Consider the following 20,608-nt stretch of genomic DNA (forward strand, 5'->3'; position numbering starts at 1 on the left):
GCCATATAGTGCCAGTTTCTGACTGGTAATTCAAAGAATATATTGGGGTTACGTGTACCCACAATTTTTACTACTGGTATACAGTGCCATTGTCTGACTGGGAATTCAAAGAATATATTGGGGTTATAAATACCCTCATTTCTTGCTACTGCCATATAGTGCCAGTTTCTGACTGGTAATTCAAAGAATATATTGGGGTTACGTGCACCCACAATTTTTACTACTGGTATACAGTGCCATTGTCTGACTGGGAATTCAAAGAATATATTGGGGTTATAAATACCCTCATTTCTTGCTACTGCCATATAGTGCCAGTTTCTGACTGGTAATTCAAAGAATATATTGGGGTTACGTGCACCCACAATTTTTACTACTGGTATACAGTGCCATTGTCTGACTGGGAATTCAAAGAGTATATTGGGAATACAAATACCCTCATTTCTTGCTACTGCCATATAGTGCCAGTTTCTGACTGGGAATTCAAAGAATATATTGGGGTTACGTGCACCCACAATTTTTACTACTGGTATACAGTGCCATTGTCTGACTGGGAATTCAAAGAGTATATTGGGAATACAAATACCCTCATTTCTTGCTACTGCCATATAGTGCCAGTTTCTGACTGGGAATTCAAAGAATATATTGGGGTTACGTGCACCCACAATTTTTACTACTGGTATACAGTGCCATTGTCTGACTGGGAATTCAAAGAATATATTGGGGTTACGTGCACCCACAATTTTTACTACTGGTATACAGTGCCATTGTCTGACTGGGAATTCAAAGAGTATATTGGGAATACAAATACCCTCATTTCTTGCTACTGCCATATAGTGCCAGTGTCTGACTGGTAATTCAAAGAATATATTGGGGTTACGTGCACCCACAATTTTTACTACTGGTATACAGTGCCATTGTCTGACTGGGAATTCAAAGAGTATATTGGGAATACAAATACCCTCATTTCTTGCTACTGCCATATAGTGCCAGTTTCTGACTGGTAATTCAAAGAATATATTGGGGTTACGTGCACCCACAATTTTTACTACTGGTATACAGTGCCATTGTCTGACTGGGAATTCAAAGAATATATTGGGGTTATAAATACCCTCATTTCTTGCTACTGCCATATAGTGCCAGTTTCTGACTGGTAATTCAAAGAATATATTGGGGTTACGTGCACCCACAATTTTTACTACTGGTATACAGTGCCATTGTCTGACTGGGAATTCAAAGAGTATATTGGGAATACAAATACCCTCATTTCTTGCTACTGCCATATAGTGCCAGTTTCTGACTGGGAATTCAAAGAATATATTGGGGTTACGTGCACCCACAATTTTTACTACTGGTATACAGTGCCATTGTCTGACTGGGAATTCAAAGAATATATTGGGGTTACGTGCACCCACAATTTTTACTACTGGTGTACAGTGCCATTGTCTGACTGGGAATTCAAAGAGTATATTGGGAATACAAATACCCTCATTTCTTGCTACTGCCATATAGTGCCAGTGTCTGACTGGTAATTCAAAGAATATATTGGGGTTACGTGCACCCACAATTTTTACTACTGGTATACAGTGCCATTGTCTGACTGGGAATTCAAAGAGTATATTGGGAATACAAATACCCTCATTTCTTGCTACTGCCATATAGTGCCAGTTTCTGACTGGTAATTCAAAGAATATATTGGGGTTACGTGCACCCACAATTTTTACTACTGGTATACAGTGCCATTGTCTGACTGGGAATTCAAAGAATATATTGGGGTTATAAATACCCTCATTTCTTGCTACTGCCATATAGTGCCAGTTTCTGACTGGTAATTCAAAGAATATATTGGGGTTACGTGCACCCACAATTTTTACTACTGGTATACAGTGCCATTGTCTGACTGGGAATTCAAAGAGTATATTGGGAATACAAATACCCTCATTTCTTGCTACTGCCATATAGTGCCAGTTTCTGACTGGGAATTCAAAGAATATATTGGGGTTACGTGCACCCACAATTTTTACTACTGGTATACAGTGCCATTGTCTGACTGGGAATTCAAAGAATATATTGGGGTTATAAATACCCTCATTTCTTGCTACTGCCATATAGTGCCAGTTTCTGACTGGTAATTCAAAGAATATATTGGGGTTACGTGCACCCACAATTTTTACTACTGGTATACAGTGCCATTGTCTGACTGGGAATTCAAAGAGTATATTGGGAATACAAATACCCTCATTTCTTGCTACTGCCATATAGTGCCAGTTTCTGACTGGTAATTCAAAGAATATATTGGGGTTACGTGCACCCACAATTTTTACTACTGGTATACAGTGCCATTGTCTGACTGGGAATTCAAAGAATATATTGGGGTTATAAATACCCTCATTTCTTGCTACTGCCATATAGTGCCAGTTTCTGACTGGTAATTCAAAGAATATATTGGGGTTACGTGCACCCACAATTTTTACTACTGGTATACAGTGCCATTGTCTGACTGGGAATTCAAAGAGTATATTGGGAATACAAATACCCTCATTTCTTGCTACTGCCATATAGTGCCAGTTTCTGACTGGTAATTCAAAGAATATATTGGGGTTACGTGCACCCACAATTTTTACTACTGGTATACAGTGCCATTGTCTGACTGGGAATTCAAAGAGTATATTGGGAATACAAATACCCTCATTTCTTGCTACTGCCATATAGTGCCAGTTTCTGACTGGTAATTCAAAGAATATATTGGGGTTACGTGCACCCACAATTTTTACTACTGGTATACAGTGCCATTGTCTGACTGGGAATTCAAAGAATATATTGGGGTTACGTGCACCCACAATTTTTACTACTGGTATACAGTGCCATTGTCTGACTGGGAATTCAAAGAATATATTGGGGTTATAAATACCCTCATTTCTTGCTACTGCCATATAGTGCCAGTTTCTGACTGGTAATTCAAAGAATATATTGGGGTTACGTGCACCCACAATTTTTACTACTGGTATACAGTGCCATTGTCTGACTGGGAATTCAAAGAGTATATTGGGAATACAAATACCCTCATTTCTTGCTACTGCCATATAGTGCCAGTTTCTGACTGGTAATTCAAAGAATATATTGGGGTTACGTGCACCCACAATTTTTACTACTGGTATACAGTGCCATTGTCTGACTGGGAATTCAAAGAGTATATTGGGAATACAAATACCCTCATTTCTTGCTACTGCCATATAGTGCCAGTTTCTGACTGGTAATTCAAAGAATATATTGGGGTTACGTGCACCCACAATTTTTACTACTGGTATACAGTGCCATTGTCTGACTGGGAATTCAAAGAGTATATTGGGAATACAAATACCCTCATTTCTTGCTACTGCCATATAGTGCCAGTTTCTGACTGGGAATTCAAAGAATATATTGGGGTTACGTGCACCCACAATTTTTACTACTGGTATACAGTGCCATTGTCTGACTGGGAATTCAAAGAATATATTGGGGTTATAAATACCCTCATTTCTTGCTACTGCCATATAGTGCCAGTTTCTGACTGGTAATTCAAAGAATATATTGGGGTTACGTGCACCCACAATTTTTACTACTGGTATACAGTGCCATTGTCTGACTGGGAATTCAAAGAATATATTGGGGTTATAAATACCCTCATTTCTTGCTACTGCCATATAGTGCCAGTTTCTGACTGGTAATTCAAAGAATATATTGGGGTTACGTGCACCCACAATTTTTACTACTGGTATACAGTGCCATTGTCTGACTGGGAATTCAAAGAGTATATTGGGAATACAAATACCCTCATTTCTTGCTACTGCCATATAGTGCCAGTTTCTGACTGGGAATTCAAAGAATATATTGGGGTTACGTGCACCCACAATTTTTACTACTGGTATACAGTGCCATTGTCTGACTGGGAATTCAAAGAGTATATTGGGAATACAAATACCCTCATTTCTTGCTACTGCCATATAGTGCCAGTTTCTGACTGGTAATTCAAAGAATATATTGGGGTTACGTGCACCCACAATTTTTACTACTGGTATACAGTGCCATTGTCTGACTGGGAATTCAAAGAATATATTGGGGTTACGTGCACCCACAATTTTTACTACTGGTATACAGTGCCATTGTCTGACTGGGAATTCAAAGAATATATTGGGGTTATAAATACCCTCATTTCTTGCTACTGCCATATAGTGCCAGTTTCTGACTGGTAATTCAAAGAATATATTGGGGTTACGTGCACCCACAATTTTTACTACTGGTATACAGTGCCATTGTCTGACTGGGAATTCAAAGAGTATATTGGGAATACAAATACCCTCATTTCTTGCTACTGCCATATAGTGCCAGTTTCTGACTGGTAATTCAAAGAATATATTGGGGTTACGTGCACCCACAATTTTTACTACTGGTATACAGTGCCATTGTCTGACTGGGAATTCAAAGAATATATTGGGGTTATAAATACCCTCATTTCTTGCTACTGCCATATAGTGCCAGTTTCTGACTGGTAATTCAAAGAATATATTGGGGTTACGTGCACCCACAATTTTTACTACTGGTATACAGTGCCATTGTCTGACTGGGAATTCAAAGAGTATATTGGGAATACAAATACCCTCATTTCTTGCTACTGCCATATAGTGCCAGTTTCTGACTGGTAATTCAAAGAATATATTGGGGTTACGTGCACCCACAATTTTTACTACTGGTATACAGTGCCATTGTCTGACTGGGAATTCAAAGAGTATATTGGGAATACAAATACCCTCATTTCTTGCTACTGCCATATAGTGCCAGTTTCTGACTGGTAATTCAAAGAATATATTGGGGTTACGTGCACCCACAATTTTTACTACTGGTATACAGTGCCATTGTCTGACTGGGAATTCAAAGAGTATATTGGGAATACAAATACCCTCATTTCTTGCTACTGCCATATAGTGCCAGTTTCTGACTGGGAATTCAAAGAATATATTGGGGTTACGTGCACCCACAATTTTTACTACTGGTATACAGTGCCATTGTCTGACTGGGAATTCAAAGAATATATTGGGGTTATAAATACCCTCATTTCTTGCTACTGCCATATAGTGCCAGTTTCTGACTGGTAATTCAAAGAATATATTGGGGTTACGTGCACCCACAATTTTTACTACTGGTATACAGTGCCATTGTCTGACTGGGAATTCAAAGAATATATTGGGGTTATAAATACCCTCATTTCTTGCTACTGCCATATAGTGCCAGTTTCTGACTGGTAATTCAAAGAATATATTGGGGTTACGTGCACCCACAATTTTTACTACTGGTATACAGTGCCATTGTCTGACTGGGAATTCAAAGAGTATATTGGGAATACAAATACCCTCATTTCTTGCTACTGCCATATAGTGCCAGTTTCTGACTGGGAATTCAAAGAATATATTGGGGTTACGTGCACCCACAATTTTTACTACTGGTATACAGTGCCATTGTCTGACTGGGAATTCAAAGAGTATATTGGGAATACAAATACCCTCATTTCTTGCTACTGCCATATAGTGCCAGTGTCTGACTGGGAATTCAAAGAATATATTGGGGTTACGTGCACCCACAATTTTTACTACTGGTATACAGTGCCAATTTCTAACTAGGAATTCAAAATGCGCAAGGCTCCCGGAAAGGGACGTGGACGAGGCCGTGGGCGAGGTCGGGGGAATGGTTCTGGGGAGCAAGGTAGCAGTGAAGCCACAGGGCGTCCCGTGCCTACTCCTGTGGGGCAGCAAGCATTGCGCCACTCCACAGTGCCAGGGTTGCTTGCCACATTAACTAAACTGCAGGGTACAAACCTTAGTAGGCCCGAGAACCAGGAACAGGTCTTGCAATGGCTGTCAGAGAACGCTTAAAGCACATTGTCCAGCAGCCAGTCAGACTCTGCCTCCTCTCCTCCTATTACCCAACAGTCTTGTCTTCCTTCCTCCCAAAATTCCGAAGCTTTACAGAACAATAACCCAAACTGTCCCTGCTCCCCAGAGCTGTTCTCCGCTCCTTTCATTGTCCCTCAACCTGCCTCTCCACGTCACGATTCCACGAACCTAACAGAGGAGCATCTGTGTCCAGATGCTCAAACACTAGAGTCTCCTCCATCTCCGTTCGATTTGGTGGTGGATGACCAGCAACCCACCCTCATCGACGATGATGTGACGCAGTTGCCGTCAGGGCATCCAGTTGACCGGCGCATTGTGCGGGAGGAGGAGATGAGACAGGAGTTGGAAGAGGAAGTGGTGGATGATGAGGACACTGACCCGACCTGGACAGGGGGGATGTCAAGCGGGGAAAGTAGTGTGGATGTTGAGGCAGGTGCAGCACCAAAAAGGGTAGCTAGAGGCAGAGGCAGAGGTCAGCAGCTTAGGCGAAGCCAGGCCACACCCGGAATCTCCCAAGATGTTCCAGTTCGTACCCAGCCCCGAAAAACTCCCACCTCGAGGGCACGTTTCTCGAAGGTGTGGAGTTTTTTCAAGGAATGCGCCGAGGACAGATATAGTGTTGTCTGCACAATTTGCCTCTCGAAATTGATTAGGGGCTCTGAGAAGAGCAACCTGTCCACCACTTCAATGCACCGTCATTTGGAATCCAAGCACTGGAATCAGTGGCAGGCAGCAACGGCAGGACAAAGGCCGCCTGCCGTTCACGCCACTGCCACTGCCTCTGCCACTGCCTCTGCCACTGCCACTGCTGACTGTGCTGGCGATGCACTCCAGAGGACGAGCCAGGACACCACTTCATCTGCCTCCGCCACTTTGTTGACTTCTACCTCATCCTCCCCTGGTCCTGTCTTATCTCCTTCTCCTGCACCATCAAAGGCACCATCAGGCGTTTCTTTACAACAACCCACCATCTCTCAGACATTGGAGCGGCGGCAGAAATACACTGCTAACCACCCACACGCGCAAGCCTTGAACGCCAACATCGCTAAACTGCTGGCCCAGGAGATGTTGGCGTTCCGGCTTGTTGAAACTCCCGCCTTCCTGGACCTGATGGCAACTGCGGCACCTCGCTATGCCGTCCCTAGCCGTCACTACTTCTCCCGGTGTGCCGTCCCCGCCTTGCACCAGCACGTGTCACTCAACATCAGGCGGGCCCTTAGTTCCGCGCTTTGCACAAAGGTCCACTTGACCACCGACGCGTGGACAAGTGCATGCGGACAGGGATGCTACATTTCACTGACGGCACACTGGGTGAATGTAGTTGAGGCTGGGACTGCTTCCCAAACTGGCCCGGTGTACCTCGTCTCCCCGCCTAACATTCCTGGCAGGGACACGAGAAGAACACCCCCCTCCTCCTCCTCCTCTACCGCCTCCTCCTCCGCCACCGCCTCCTCCTCCGCCACCGCCTCCTCCTCCGCTGTTAGATTGACCCCAGCTACGAGTTGGAAACGTTGCAGCACTGGCGTTGGTTTACGTCAGCAGGCTGTGCTGAAGCTGATCAGCTTGGGGGACAGACAGCACACTGCCTCCGAGGTGAGGGATGCCCTCCTCGATGAGACGGCAATATGGTTTGAGCCGCTGCACCTGGGCCCAGGCATGGTCGTTTGTGATAACGGCCGGAACCTGGTAGCAGCTCTGGAGCTTGCCGGACTCCAACATGTTCCATGCCTGGCCCACGTCTTCAACCTAGTGGTGCAACGTTTCCTAAAGAGCTACCCCAATGTTCCAGAGCTACTGGTGAAAGTGCGGCGCATGTGCGCCCACTTTCGCAAGTCGACAGTAGCCGCTGCTAGCTTAAAATCTCTCCAGCAACGCCTGCATGTGCCACAACACCGGCTTTTGTGCGACGTCCCCACACGCTGGAACTCAACGTTTCAGATGTTGAATAGAGTGGTTGAGCAGCAGAGACCTTTGATGGAATACCAGCTACAAAACCCTAGGGTGCCACAAAGTCAGCTGCCTCAGTTTCACATCCATGAGTGGCCATGGATGAGAGACCTTTGTGACATCCTACGGGTCTTTGAGGAGTCCACAAGGAGGGTGAGCTCTGAGGATGCGATGGTGAGCCTTACAATCCCGCTCTTGTGTGTTCTGAGAGAATCCCTGATTGACATCAGGGATAACTCAGATCACACAGAGGAGTTAGGGATAGCATCCGATCCGTCACAGCTGGAGAGTAGGTCCACACATCTGTCCGCTTCACTGCGTTTAATGGAGGAGGAGGAGGAGGAGGAAGAAGAGTTGTCCGATGATGTGATGGTGATACAGGAGGCTTCCGGGCAACTTCGAATCGTCCCATTGTTGCAGCGCGGATGGGTAGACATGGAGGATGAGGAGGAAATGGAGATTGAACTTTCCGGTGGGGCCAGAGGAGTCATGCCAACTAACACTGTGGCAGACATGGCTGAGTTCATGTTGGGGTGCTTTACAACCGACAAGCGTATTGTCAAAATCATGGAGGACAACCAGTACTGGATCTTTGCTATCCTTGACCCCCGGTATAAAAACAACATCTCGTCTTTTATTCCGGTAGAGGGGAGGGCCAATCGCATCAATGCTTGCCACAGGCAATTGGTGCAGAATATGATGGAGATGTTTCCAGCATGTGACGTTGGCGGCAGGGAGGGCAGTTCCTCCAGTAGGCAACCAAGTTCTCACCGGTCCACACAAACGAGGGGCACACTGTCTAAGGTCTGGGACACCTTGATGGCACCCCCTCGCCAAAGTGCCGCCACGGAGGGTCCTAGTGTCACCAGGCGTGAGAAGTATAGGCGCATGTTGCGGGAATACCTTTCCGACCACAGCCCTATCCTCTCCGACCCCTCTGCGCCCTACACGTATTGGGTGTCGAAGTTGGACCTGTGGCTTGAACTTGCCCTATATGCCTTGGAGGTGCTGTCCTGTCCTGCCGCCAGCGTCCTATCTGAGAGGGTGTTCAGTGCAGCCGGTGGCATCATCACTGACAAGCGCACCCGTCTGTCAGCTGAGAGTGCCGACCGGCTCACTTTGATAAAAATGAACCACCACTGGGTAGAGCCGTCATTTTTGTGCCCACCTGTGTAAAGCACCCCAACATGAAACTCCATGTCTGTACTCAACCTCTCCAATTCCTCCGCATCCTCATACTCATCCACCATAAGCGTTGCACAATTCTGCTAATACTAGGCTCCCTCCACCCTGATTTCCCCCAACTCTGCTGGTTAGAGGCTCCCTCCACCCTGATTTCCACCAACTCTGCTGGTTAGAGGCTCCCTCCACCATGAATTTGCCCAAACTGGGCTGTTTAGAGGCTCCCTCCACCATGAATTTGCCCAAACTGGGCTGTTTAGAGGCTCCCTCCACCATGAATTGGTCCAAACTGGGTTTTTTAGAGGCTCCCTCCACCATGAATTGGTCCAAACTGGGCTGGTTAGAGGCTCCCTCCACCATGAATTTGCCCAAACTGGGCTGTTTAGAGGCTCCCTCCACCATGAATTGGTCCAAACTGGGCTGGTTAGAGGCTCCCTCCACCATTAATTGGTCCAAACTGGGCTGGTTAGAGGCTCCCTCCACCATTAATTGGTCCAAACTGGGCTGGTTAGAGGCTCCCTCCACCATGAATTGGTCCAAACTGGGTTTTTTAGAGGCTCCCTCCACCATGAATTGGTCCAAACTTGGCTGTTTAGAAGCTCCCTCCACCATGAATTGGTCCAAACTGGGCTGGTTAGAGGCTCCCTCCACCATTAATTGGTCCAAACTGGGCTGGTTAGAGGCTCCCTCCACCATGAATTTGCCCAAACTGGGCTGTTTAGAGGCTCCCTCCACCATGAATTTGCCCAAACTGGGCTGTTTAGAGGCTCCCTCCACCATGAATTGGTCCAAACTGGGTTTTTTAGAGGCTCCCTCCACCATGAATTGGTCCAAACTGGGCTGGTTAGAGGCTCCCTCCACCATTAATTGGTCCAAACTGGGGTGGTTAGAGGCTCCCTCCACCATTAATTGGTCCAAACTGGGCTGGTTAGAGGCTCCCTCCACCATTAATTGGTCCAAACTGGGCTGGTTAGAGGCTCCCTCCACCATTAATTGGTCCAAACTGGGCTGTTTAGAGGCTCCCTCCACCATTAATTGGTCCAAACTGGGCTGGTTAGAGGCTCCCTCCACCATGAATTTGCCCAAACTGGGCTGTTTAGAGGCTCCCTCCACCATGAATTGGTCCAAACTGGGTTTTTTAGAGGCTCCCTCCACCATGAATTTGCCCAAACTGGGCTGGTTAGAGGCTCCCTCCACCATGAATTGGTCCAAGCTGGGTTTTTTAGAGGCTCCCTCCACCATGAATTTGCCCAAACTGGGCTGGTTAGAGGCTCCCTCCACCATGAATTGGTCCAAACTGGGCTGGTTAGAGGCTCCCTCCACCATGAATTTGCCCAAACTGGGCTGTTTAGAGGCTCCCTCCACCATTAATTGGTCCAAACTGGGCTGGTTAGAGGCTTCCTCCACCATGAATTTGCCCAAACTGGGCTGTTTAGAGGCTCCCTCCACCATGAATTGGTCCAAACTGGGTTTTTTAGAGGCTCCCTCCACCATGAATTGGTCCAAACTGGGCTGGTTAGAGGCTCCCTCCACCATTAATTGGTCCAAACTGGGCTGGTTAGAGGCTCCCTCCACCATGAATTGGTCCAAACTGGGCTGGTTAGAGGCTCCCTCCACCATGAATTTGCCCAAACTGGGCTGTTTAGAGGCTCCCTCCACCATTAATTGGTCCAAACTGGGCTGGTTAGAGGCTCCCTCCACCATGAATTGGTCCAAACTGGGCTGGTTAGAGGCTCCCTCCACCATGAATTGGTCCAAACTGGGCTGGTTAGAGGCTCCCTCCACCATTAATTGGTCCAAACTGGGCTGGTTAGAGGCTCCCTCCACCATTAATTGGTCCAAACTGGGCTGGTTAGAGGCTCCCTCCACCATGAATTTGCCCAAACTGGGCTGGTTAGAGGCTCCCTCCACCATGAATTGGTCCAAACTGGGTTTTTTAGAGGCTCCCTCCACCATGAATTTGCCCAAACTGGGCTGGTTAGAGGCTCCCTCCACCATGAATTGGTCCAAACTGGGGTTTTTAGAGGCTCCCTCCACCATGAATTTGCCCAAACTGGGGTGTTTAGAGGCTCCCTCCACCATGAATTTGCCCAAACTCTGCTGGTTAGAGGCTCAATCCACCCTGATTTTCAAAACAAATGTTGGTGCCAACCTCAACTTACTACAAGGGCCAAATTCACTGCTGGTGACAAGCTCTCCTCACTGCAAGTGCCAAATACACATGTTTCAAGGTGTTTTCCTACTGTCAGAGAGGTGGTATTGAGTGTGTAAAGTGTGTAGTTGTTAGGCTGTGATGTTGGGGTAATAGAGGGTCTTTGGTGTGTTAGATGCCCCCAGACATGCTTCCCCTGCTGTCCCAGTTGTATTCCAGAGGTGTTGGCATCATTTCCTGGGGTGTCATAGTGGACTTGGTGACCCTCCAGACACGGATTTGGGTTTCCCCCTTAACGAGTATCTGTTCCCCATAGACTATAATGGGGTTCGAAACCCGTTCGAACACACGAACATTGAGCGGCTGTTCGAATCGAATTTCGAACCTCGAACATTTTAGTGTTCGCTCATCTCTATTAGGTACACCTGTCCAACTGCTCGTTAACACTTAATTTCTAATCAGCCAATCACATGGCGGCAACTCAGTGCATTTAGGCATGTAGACATGGTCAAGACAATCTCCTGCAGTTCAAACCGAGCATCAGTATGGGGAAGAAAGGTGATTTGAGTGCCTTTGAACGTGGCATGGTTGTTGGTGCCAGAAGGGCTGGTCTGAGTATTTCAGAAACTGCTGATCTACTGGGATTTTCACGCACAACCATCTCTAGGGTTTACAGAGAATGGTCTGAAAAAGAAAAAACATCCAGTGAGCGGCAGTTCTGTGGGCGGAAATGCATTGATGATGCCAGAGGCCAGAGGAGAATGGCCAGACTGGTTCGAGCTGATAGAAAGGCAACAGTGACTCAAATAGCCACCCATTACAACCAAGGTAGCCAGAAGAGCATCTCTGAACGCACAGTACGTCGAACTTTGAGGCAGATGGGCTACAGCAGCAGAAGACCACACCGGGTGCCACTCCTTTCAGCTAAGAACAGGAAACTGAGGCTACAATTTGCACAAGCTCATCGAAATTGGACAATTGAAGATTGGAAAAACGTTGCCTGGTCTGATGAGTCTCGATTTCTGCTGCGACATTCGGATGGTAGGGTCAGAATTTGGCGTCAACAACATGAAAGCATGGATCCATCCTGCCTTGTATCAACGGTTCAGGCTGGTGGTGGTGGTGTCATGGTGTGGGGAATATTTTCTTGGCACTCTTTGGGCCCCTTGGTACCAATTGAGCATCGTTGCAACGCCAAAGCCTACCTGAGTATTGTTGCTGACCATGTCCATCCCTTTATGACCACAATGTACCCAACATCTGATGGCTACTTTCAGCAAACTAATGCGCCATGTCATAAAGCTGGAATCATCTCAGACTGGTTTCTTGAACATGACAATGAGTTCACTGTACTCCAATGGCCTCCACAGTCACCAGATCTCAATCCAATAGAGCATCTTTGGGATGTGGTGGAACGGGAGATTCGCATCATGGATGTGCAGCCGACAAATCTGCGGCAACTGTGTGATGCCATCATGTCAATATGGACCAAAATCTCTGAGGAATGCTTCCAGCACCTTGTTGAATCTATGCCACGAAGAATTGAGGCAGTTCTGAAGGCAGAAGGGGTTCCAACCCGTTACTAGCATGGTGTACCTAATAAAGTGGCCGGTGAGTGTATATATATATATATATATATATATATATATATATATATATATATATATATATATATATATATTTCACTCAATTTTATGATTATGATTCAGGAGTGAGGATGGCAAAACCTCTAAATATTTGTGTAGTTTCAAGTCCGGATTGTTCGGCACAAATATTTTTTTAGGTGTCCAACAAGTTTGGATGTTTTGATTTTTTTTTATATGTTTCTTATTGTGAGGTGGAGATTATAACTGAGGGATATACCCTTAAGTTAGATGACCTACTCCGCGCTCTTTACGGTGAAATGAAGGATCGTTTTTGGTAATGTTAACCACTATTTTATTACAGATATTATTGTGAGGTGAAAGTCCTGTATAAATGAAAACTCTATAGATAGGTAATAGGTGGAGGCCCAGGGAAGGTGCAAAAAAATAATAAACAATTATACTCACAGTCCCTCACCTACTGGCATACTTGGCTCTCTCCAGGTCCTCTTCCAGGCTTCTGGTAATGATATGAGTCCAAGGCGATGTTCTAATATTTGGCCTGCCCTATGTGACCACTAAGACCCAATCACAGGTCTCAGTGGTGACCCCAGATTCATGATATCACCCAGAAGCCTGGAAGAGGACCAATAGAGAGTCACAATCACCACAAGGAGGCCCAGAAAAGGTGAGTACAATTGTTTGGTATTTTCTTACATCTCCCATAGGCCTCTTATTATTATATCAATTTCATCCTACAATAGGACAATGACCCAAAACACACCTCCACATTATGCAAGAACTATTTAGGGAAGAAACAGGCAGCTGGTATTCTATCTGTAATGGAGTGGCCAGCACAGTCACCAGATCTCAACCCCATTGAGCTGTTGTGGGAGCAGCCTGACCGTATAGTATGCAAGAAGTGCCCATCAAGCCGATCCAAAGTGTGGGAGGGGCTTCTGGAAGCATAGGGGTAAATTTCTCCAGATTACCTCAGCAAATAATCAGCTAGAATGCCAAAGGTCTGCAAGGCTGTAATTGCTGCAAATGGAACATTCTTTGATGAAAACAAAGTCTGAAAGAGAAAATTATTATTTCAAATAAAAATCATTATTTCTAACCTTGTCAATGTCTTGACTATATTTTCTATTCATTTTGCAACTCATTTGATAAGTTAAAAAAAAAAAAAATTCATGGAAAACACAAAATTGGGTGACCCCAAACTTATGAAAGTAGTGTAATAATTTCATATATGATTCACAGGTGATGTTCAGGGCACATCCAAAACTTTTGGAATATTCTGGTCAATTTGTTATGAACCGATTTGTCAATCTCTCTTCATGAGTAGATAGGTTGATTTTCCCTGTAAAAGTGCTGAGCGCCATTGGCATCAATCCACAGTGAAAAGATTCCAGACACCGTCATGTATCTACACAGAAGAATAATGTGACTATACAAATATCATATGTGTCCACTGGATCAAGTATCATATTTGTCACATAGATAAATAAAAGCTTGAAATAGTAAAGTTCTGCCGCAATAATCAAGTGGAAGTCTAAGAACAGAATTTCAAGAACTAAAGTTACCTATTCTCAAATGTAAAAACACAAATGCATCAAGTGTTAAATTGACATCAATATCAGGTTGGTGAGAACTGACAACATCACCAATCAGCTGTCTCCAGAAACCATTGGCCATGGAACTTCATAATGGACTTAGATGGCTCTATCTATTGTGTAGTGGTCATACCAAGTTATTGCAGCTCAGCTTCCATTGACATGCTGGATCAAAAATTCCTGATCTCTGTTAAGCATCGCTCATTAATATGAAAAAGCCAATCTCTTTAAATGCATTAACGCCTTCCCGCCAGTGACATATTTCGATTTTTGTTTTTTGACTCACTCTTTCTAATACCCATAACTCACAGAGCCATATGAAGGCTTGATGTTTGGGGGACAAATGTTCTTCATAATAGTACCATTTATTATTCTCTACAATGTAGTGAGAAGCTGGAAAAAAAACCTGAATGGGGTGAAACTGGAGAAAATGTGCATTTGTACGAGTTTCTTACGGGCTTCGTTTTTATGGCGTTCGCTCTGCATCCAAAATGACATATCACCTGTATTCTATCTTTTGGTGTGATTCTGAGGATACCAAATTTATGTAATTTAATTTACATTTTAACCCCTTAACAAATCTAAAACTGTTGGGTGCATTACATCTTGGTGTGTTTATACAGTGGGGCAAAAAAGTATTTAGTCAGTCACCAATAGTGTAAGTTCCACCACTTAAAAAGATGAGAGGCGTCTGTAATTTACATCATAGGTAGACCTCAACTATGAGAGACAAAATGAGAAAACAAATCCAGAAAATCACATTGTCTGATTTGGTAAGAATTTATTTGCAAATTATGGTGGAAAATAAGTATTTGGTCACCTACAAGCAATCAAGATTTCTGGCTCTCACAGACCTGTAACTTCTTCTTTAAGAGTCTCCTCTTTCCTCCACTCATTACCTGTAGTAATGGCACCTGTTTAAACTTGTTATCACTATAAAAAGACACCTGTGCACACCCTCAAACAGTCAGACTCCAAATTCCACTATGGTGAAGACCAAAGAGCTGTCAAAGGACACCAGAAACAAAATTGTAGCCCTGCACCAGGCTGGGAAGACTGAATCTGCAATAGGCAACCAGCTTGGATTGAAGAAATCAACTGTGGGAGCAATAATTAGAAAATGGAAGACATACAAGACCACTGATAATCTCCCTCGTTCTGGGGCTCCACGCAAAATCTCACCCCGTGGGCTCAAAATGATCACAAGAACGGTGAGCAAAAATCCCAGAACAACGCGGGGGGACCTAGTGAATGAACTGCAGAGAGCAGTGCAATGTAACAAAGCCTACCATCAGTAACACACTACACCGCCAGGGACTCAGATCCTGCAGTGCCAGACATGTCCCACTGCTTAAGCCAGTACATGTCCGGGCCCGTCTGAAGTTTGCTAGAGAGCATTTGGATGATCCAGAAGAGTATTGGGAGAATGTCCTATGGTCTGATTAAACCAAACTGGAACTGTTTGGTAGAAACACCACTTTACGTGTTTGGAGGAAAAAGAATACTGAGTTGCATCCATCAAACACCATACCTACTGTAAAGCATGGGGGTGGAAACATCATGCTTTGGGGCTGTTTCTCTGCAAAGGGGCCAGGACGACTGATCCGGTACATGAAAGAATGAATGGGGCCATGTATCGTGAGATTTTGAGTGCAAACCTCCTTCCATCAGCAAGGGCATTGAAGATGAAACGTGGCTGGGTCTTTCAACATGACAATAATCCAAAGCACACCGCCAGGACAACGAAGGAGTGGCTTTGTAAGAAGCATTTCAAGGTCCTGGAGTGGCCTAGCCAGTCTCCAGATCTCAACCCTATAGAAAACCTTTGGAGGGAGTTGAAAGTCCGTGTTGCCAAGCGACATCCCCAAAACATCACTGCTCTAGAGGAGATCTGCATGGAGGAATGGGCCAACATACCAACAACAGTGTGTGCCAACCTTGTGAAGACTTACAGAAAACGTTTGACCTCTGTCATTGCCAACAAAGGATATATAGCAAAGTATTGAGATGAAATTTTGTTACTGACCAAATACTTATTTTCCACCATAATTTGCAAATAAATTCTTACAAAATCAGAAAATGTGAGTTTCTGGATTTGTTTTCTCATTTTGTCTCTCATAGTTGAGGTCTACCTATGATGTAAATTAAAGACGCCTCTCATCTTTTTAAGTGGTGGAACTTGCACTATTGGTGACTGACTAAATACTTTTTTGCCCCACTGTATGTTTATTTATATTATTATTATTTAATGCTTTATTTTATTGCCTGCGTGGATTATTTTTATTTGGTTTATAAAAAATAAAATCTAAATCTTTGCAAACATTTTTTTTACTAAAAATTGTCATACTCTGACACCTGTAACTTTTTTATATTTCCATGTACAGGGGTGCATATTGTGTCTTTTTTGTGGGGCCAGATGTACTTTTTAGTTCTGGTTCTTATGGCAATGGGACTCCGGCGGCCAGATCTCCTTCAGAGTTTGGTTTAGCTGAAATCCTATGAATCACTACAATAATACATCATGGGTCCTATTGGGAAAGGGGGATTTATGAAGGGCTGTGCCTCTCAATTGTAGAGTAAAAACATGTTTTTACACAAACTCTATCACTGCCTGCAACCTGAAATATTCTACACAGAAATTTCAATAAATTATATAGCAAATTAAATTCTAGATTACTGTTTGTCCCCCTTGACAGGAGAAAGACACAGCATACTTAAATTTTTTAAGAAGCAGGTGTCTGTGGGCTTCACATAAAACGTCTGTATGAAATGCCATTGTCATAATACATTTCCCCATTGTTTCTAACAAGTTCTCATTGAGAAATACTGCTTTCATTACAATGCATTATAAACACAATGGTAAAATGAATCAATGCATGATAAGTAAAAAACATTTCAGGTACATTTTGTTACCATATTGACTATTCCCGCTCGTGTTACATTATTGATAACTCCACTTTTGGCTATGACAATCCTGTACTTCTGGCTAGGACAACAGTTAACTTACAACATTAAAGGTGCTATTATTTACTCATTGTCTGGAAAACAGCAAAAAAAATCTGTCACTGAAAGCAAGGAGTAAGTATGTTGCATTAAATAATGTTAATAAGTGAACATAATGTTGTGCAGAAAACAATGATTACTCTTTAGATTTTCAGATGGTTTAACTTTCCAAACAGTGCACCACTTATGCAAATACATCCTTGTTCAGCCAAATGCTGGTACGCTGTTAGACAATATACTGCACGCATGATTAGTGTTGGAAATAACTGAAAAACAAACCTAATTGGCCATTAATCTTTTCAACTTTGGTAATATAGGACAGGACGGCTCGAAATTCACTTCCAAGGATTTGCAAAAACTTTAAACAGATGCTAGAATGAAACAAAGTGCCAAAAAAAAAAAAAAAAAGATGACTCAGGGATGAATATATTTACCATCGCCCTCCTGTTCTGAAGCATTGAGTGGTCAGTTGTAAGAGCTTCTTTACTATCTCACTCTTTCAAGGGACTATTGAAGGGACTTTTACTATTAGAATTAAAACAAACAAACAAAAAAACTTGCTGATCAGTGGGTATCCTAATGCTGGGACCTCTATTGTCATGAGAACTGGGGTGTTTTGCATCCTAGTTTTGAATGGAGTGGCAGGTCAATCAGTGTGTACCATTCTATTCATTTCTATAACTAGAAGTGAAAAGCAAGTTACTCCCTATGCACAGTATAAGGGATGGCTTTCTAATCAGAGCAAGTCCAACTGCTGCTTCTTACCCCCGTTTTGAGTGGCAGGTTAAACAGTTGTACTGCTTCATTCATTTCAATTAGAGCACTAGCCGAGCCAAGCGAAGTGTTTTATGTAACTCAATGAAGCTAATCTATTGCTACTACTGTCTAAACTGCCATTCAAAACAGAGGTGAAATGCAGCAGTTGGACCTCCTCTCATTAGAAAGTTATCACAAGATAGTGGGTAACTTATTTTCCACTTCTAGTGGTCAAACAATCCTTTTCAACTAGCTAAGGCAAGGTTCACAGCAGTGCTTAAATGCCATTTGGAGCTTCTGTCCCCAAACCGTAGCATGCAGCGCTTTTCTCTTCACATTTTTACCCTTTATGGTCAAAAACCCGGTGGACCCCATTATAGTCTATGCAGGTTTTTGCGGGTATCTGCTTTTTAAAGCAGATTAGATTTCCATTTGGGAGTCCCCAAGCAGATCCCTAAACGGAAACCCAAACGCAGATGTGAACCTAGTGTAAGAGAGCTCAATGATATCCCTCTTAATCATTTCATGACAATAGGTGTATTGGACCTTATAACCAGCACAAAATGTATTCTTTTGGAGTGCAGTGACTATTTTTTTTTCTTAGTTTAAATCACTTAAAATTGGAACTGATTTCATATAATCACCTTTGAGACTTGGGATAGGTAAATAAATTAACAGCTTTCCCAGGATCCTGAATGGAATACACTGACAGTGTATTCCCGTATACCCTATATATACCCCCGATCCCCGTTCCAACGGTGTGCCCCCCCCACCTTCACCCCAGAAATACCCTGCAAGTCCCCTAGCAATAGAATTGGGGCTATATACACCCACTATTTTTGCTACTGCCATATAGTGCCATTGTCTGACTGGGAATTCAAAGAATATATTGGGCTTACATATAACTTCAATTCCAGGGAGAAGCTTGTCAGTGTAACGTGGCACTGATGGGCTCAATCGCCGCAACCCAGCTTTCCCAGGATCCTGAATGGAATACACTGACAGTGTATTCTCGTATACCCTATATATACCCCCGATCCACATTCCAACGGTGTGCCCCCCCACCTTCACCCCAGAAATACACTGCAAGTCCCCTAGCAATAGAATTGGGGCTATATACACCCACTATTTTTACTACTGCCATATAGTGCCATTGTCTGACTGGGAATTCAATGAATATATTGGGGTTACATATAACGTCAATTCCAGGGAGAAGCTTGTCAGTGTAACGTGGCACTGACGGGCTCAATCGCCACAACCCAGCTTTCCCAGGATCCTGAATGGAATACACTGACAGAGTATTCCCGTATACCCTATATATAAACACGATCCCCGTTCCAACGGTGTGCCCCCCCACCTTCACCCCAGAAATACCCTGCAAGTCCCCTAGCAATAGAATTGGGGCTATATACACCCACTATTTTTGCTACTGCCATATAGTGCCATTGTCTGACTGGGAATTCAAAGAATATATTGGTGTTACAAATACACTCAAGTCCTGCCATATAGTGCCAGTTTCTGACTGGGAATTCAAAGAATATATTGGGGTTACAAATACCTTCAAGTCCTGCCACTGCCATATAGTGCCAGTTTCTGACTGGGAATTCAAAGAATATATTGGGGATAAAAATACCTTCAAGTCCTGCCACTGCCATATAGTGCCAGTTTCTGACTGGGAATTCAAAGAATATATTGGTGTTACAAATACACTCAAGTCCTGCCACTGCCATATAGTGCCAGTTTCTGACTGGGAATTCAAAGAATATATTGGGGTTAAAAATACCTTCAAGTCCTGCCACTGCCATATAGTGCCAGTTTCTGACTGGGAATTCAAAGAATATATTGGTGTTACAAATACACTCAAGTCCTGCCACTGCCATATAGTGCCAGTTTCTGACTGGGAATTCAAAGAATATATTGGGGTTAAAAATACCTTCAAGTCCTGCCACTGCCATATAGTGCCAGTTTCTGACTGGGAATTCAAAGAATATATTGGTGTTACAAATACACTCAAGTCCTGCCACTGCCATATAGTGCCAGTTTCTGACTGGGAATTCAAAGAATATATTGGGGTTACAAATACCTTCAAGTCCTGCCACTGCCATATAGTGCCAGTTTCTGACTGGGAATTCAAAGAATATATTGGGGTTACAAATACCTTCAAGTCCTGCCACTGCCATATAGTGCCAGTTTCTGACTGGGAATTCAAAGAATATATCGGGGTTACAAATACCTTCAAGTCCTGCCACTGCCATATAGTGCCAGTTTCTGACTGGGAACACAAAGAATATATTGGGGTTACAAATACCTTCAAGTCCTGCCACTGCCATATAGTGCCAGTTTCTGACTGGGAATTCAAAGAATATATTGGTGTTACAAATACACTCAAGTCCTGCCACTGCCATATAGTGCCAGTTTCTGACTGGGAATTCAAAGAATATATTG

The sequence above is a fragment of the Leptodactylus fuscus genome, chromosome 4 (assembly GCF_031893055.1).
Source record: "Leptodactylus fuscus isolate aLepFus1 chromosome 4, aLepFus1.hap2, whole genome shotgun sequence".
In the NCBI taxonomy this organism is placed as follows: Eukaryota; Metazoa; Chordata; class Amphibia; order Anura; family Leptodactylidae; genus Leptodactylus; species Leptodactylus fuscus.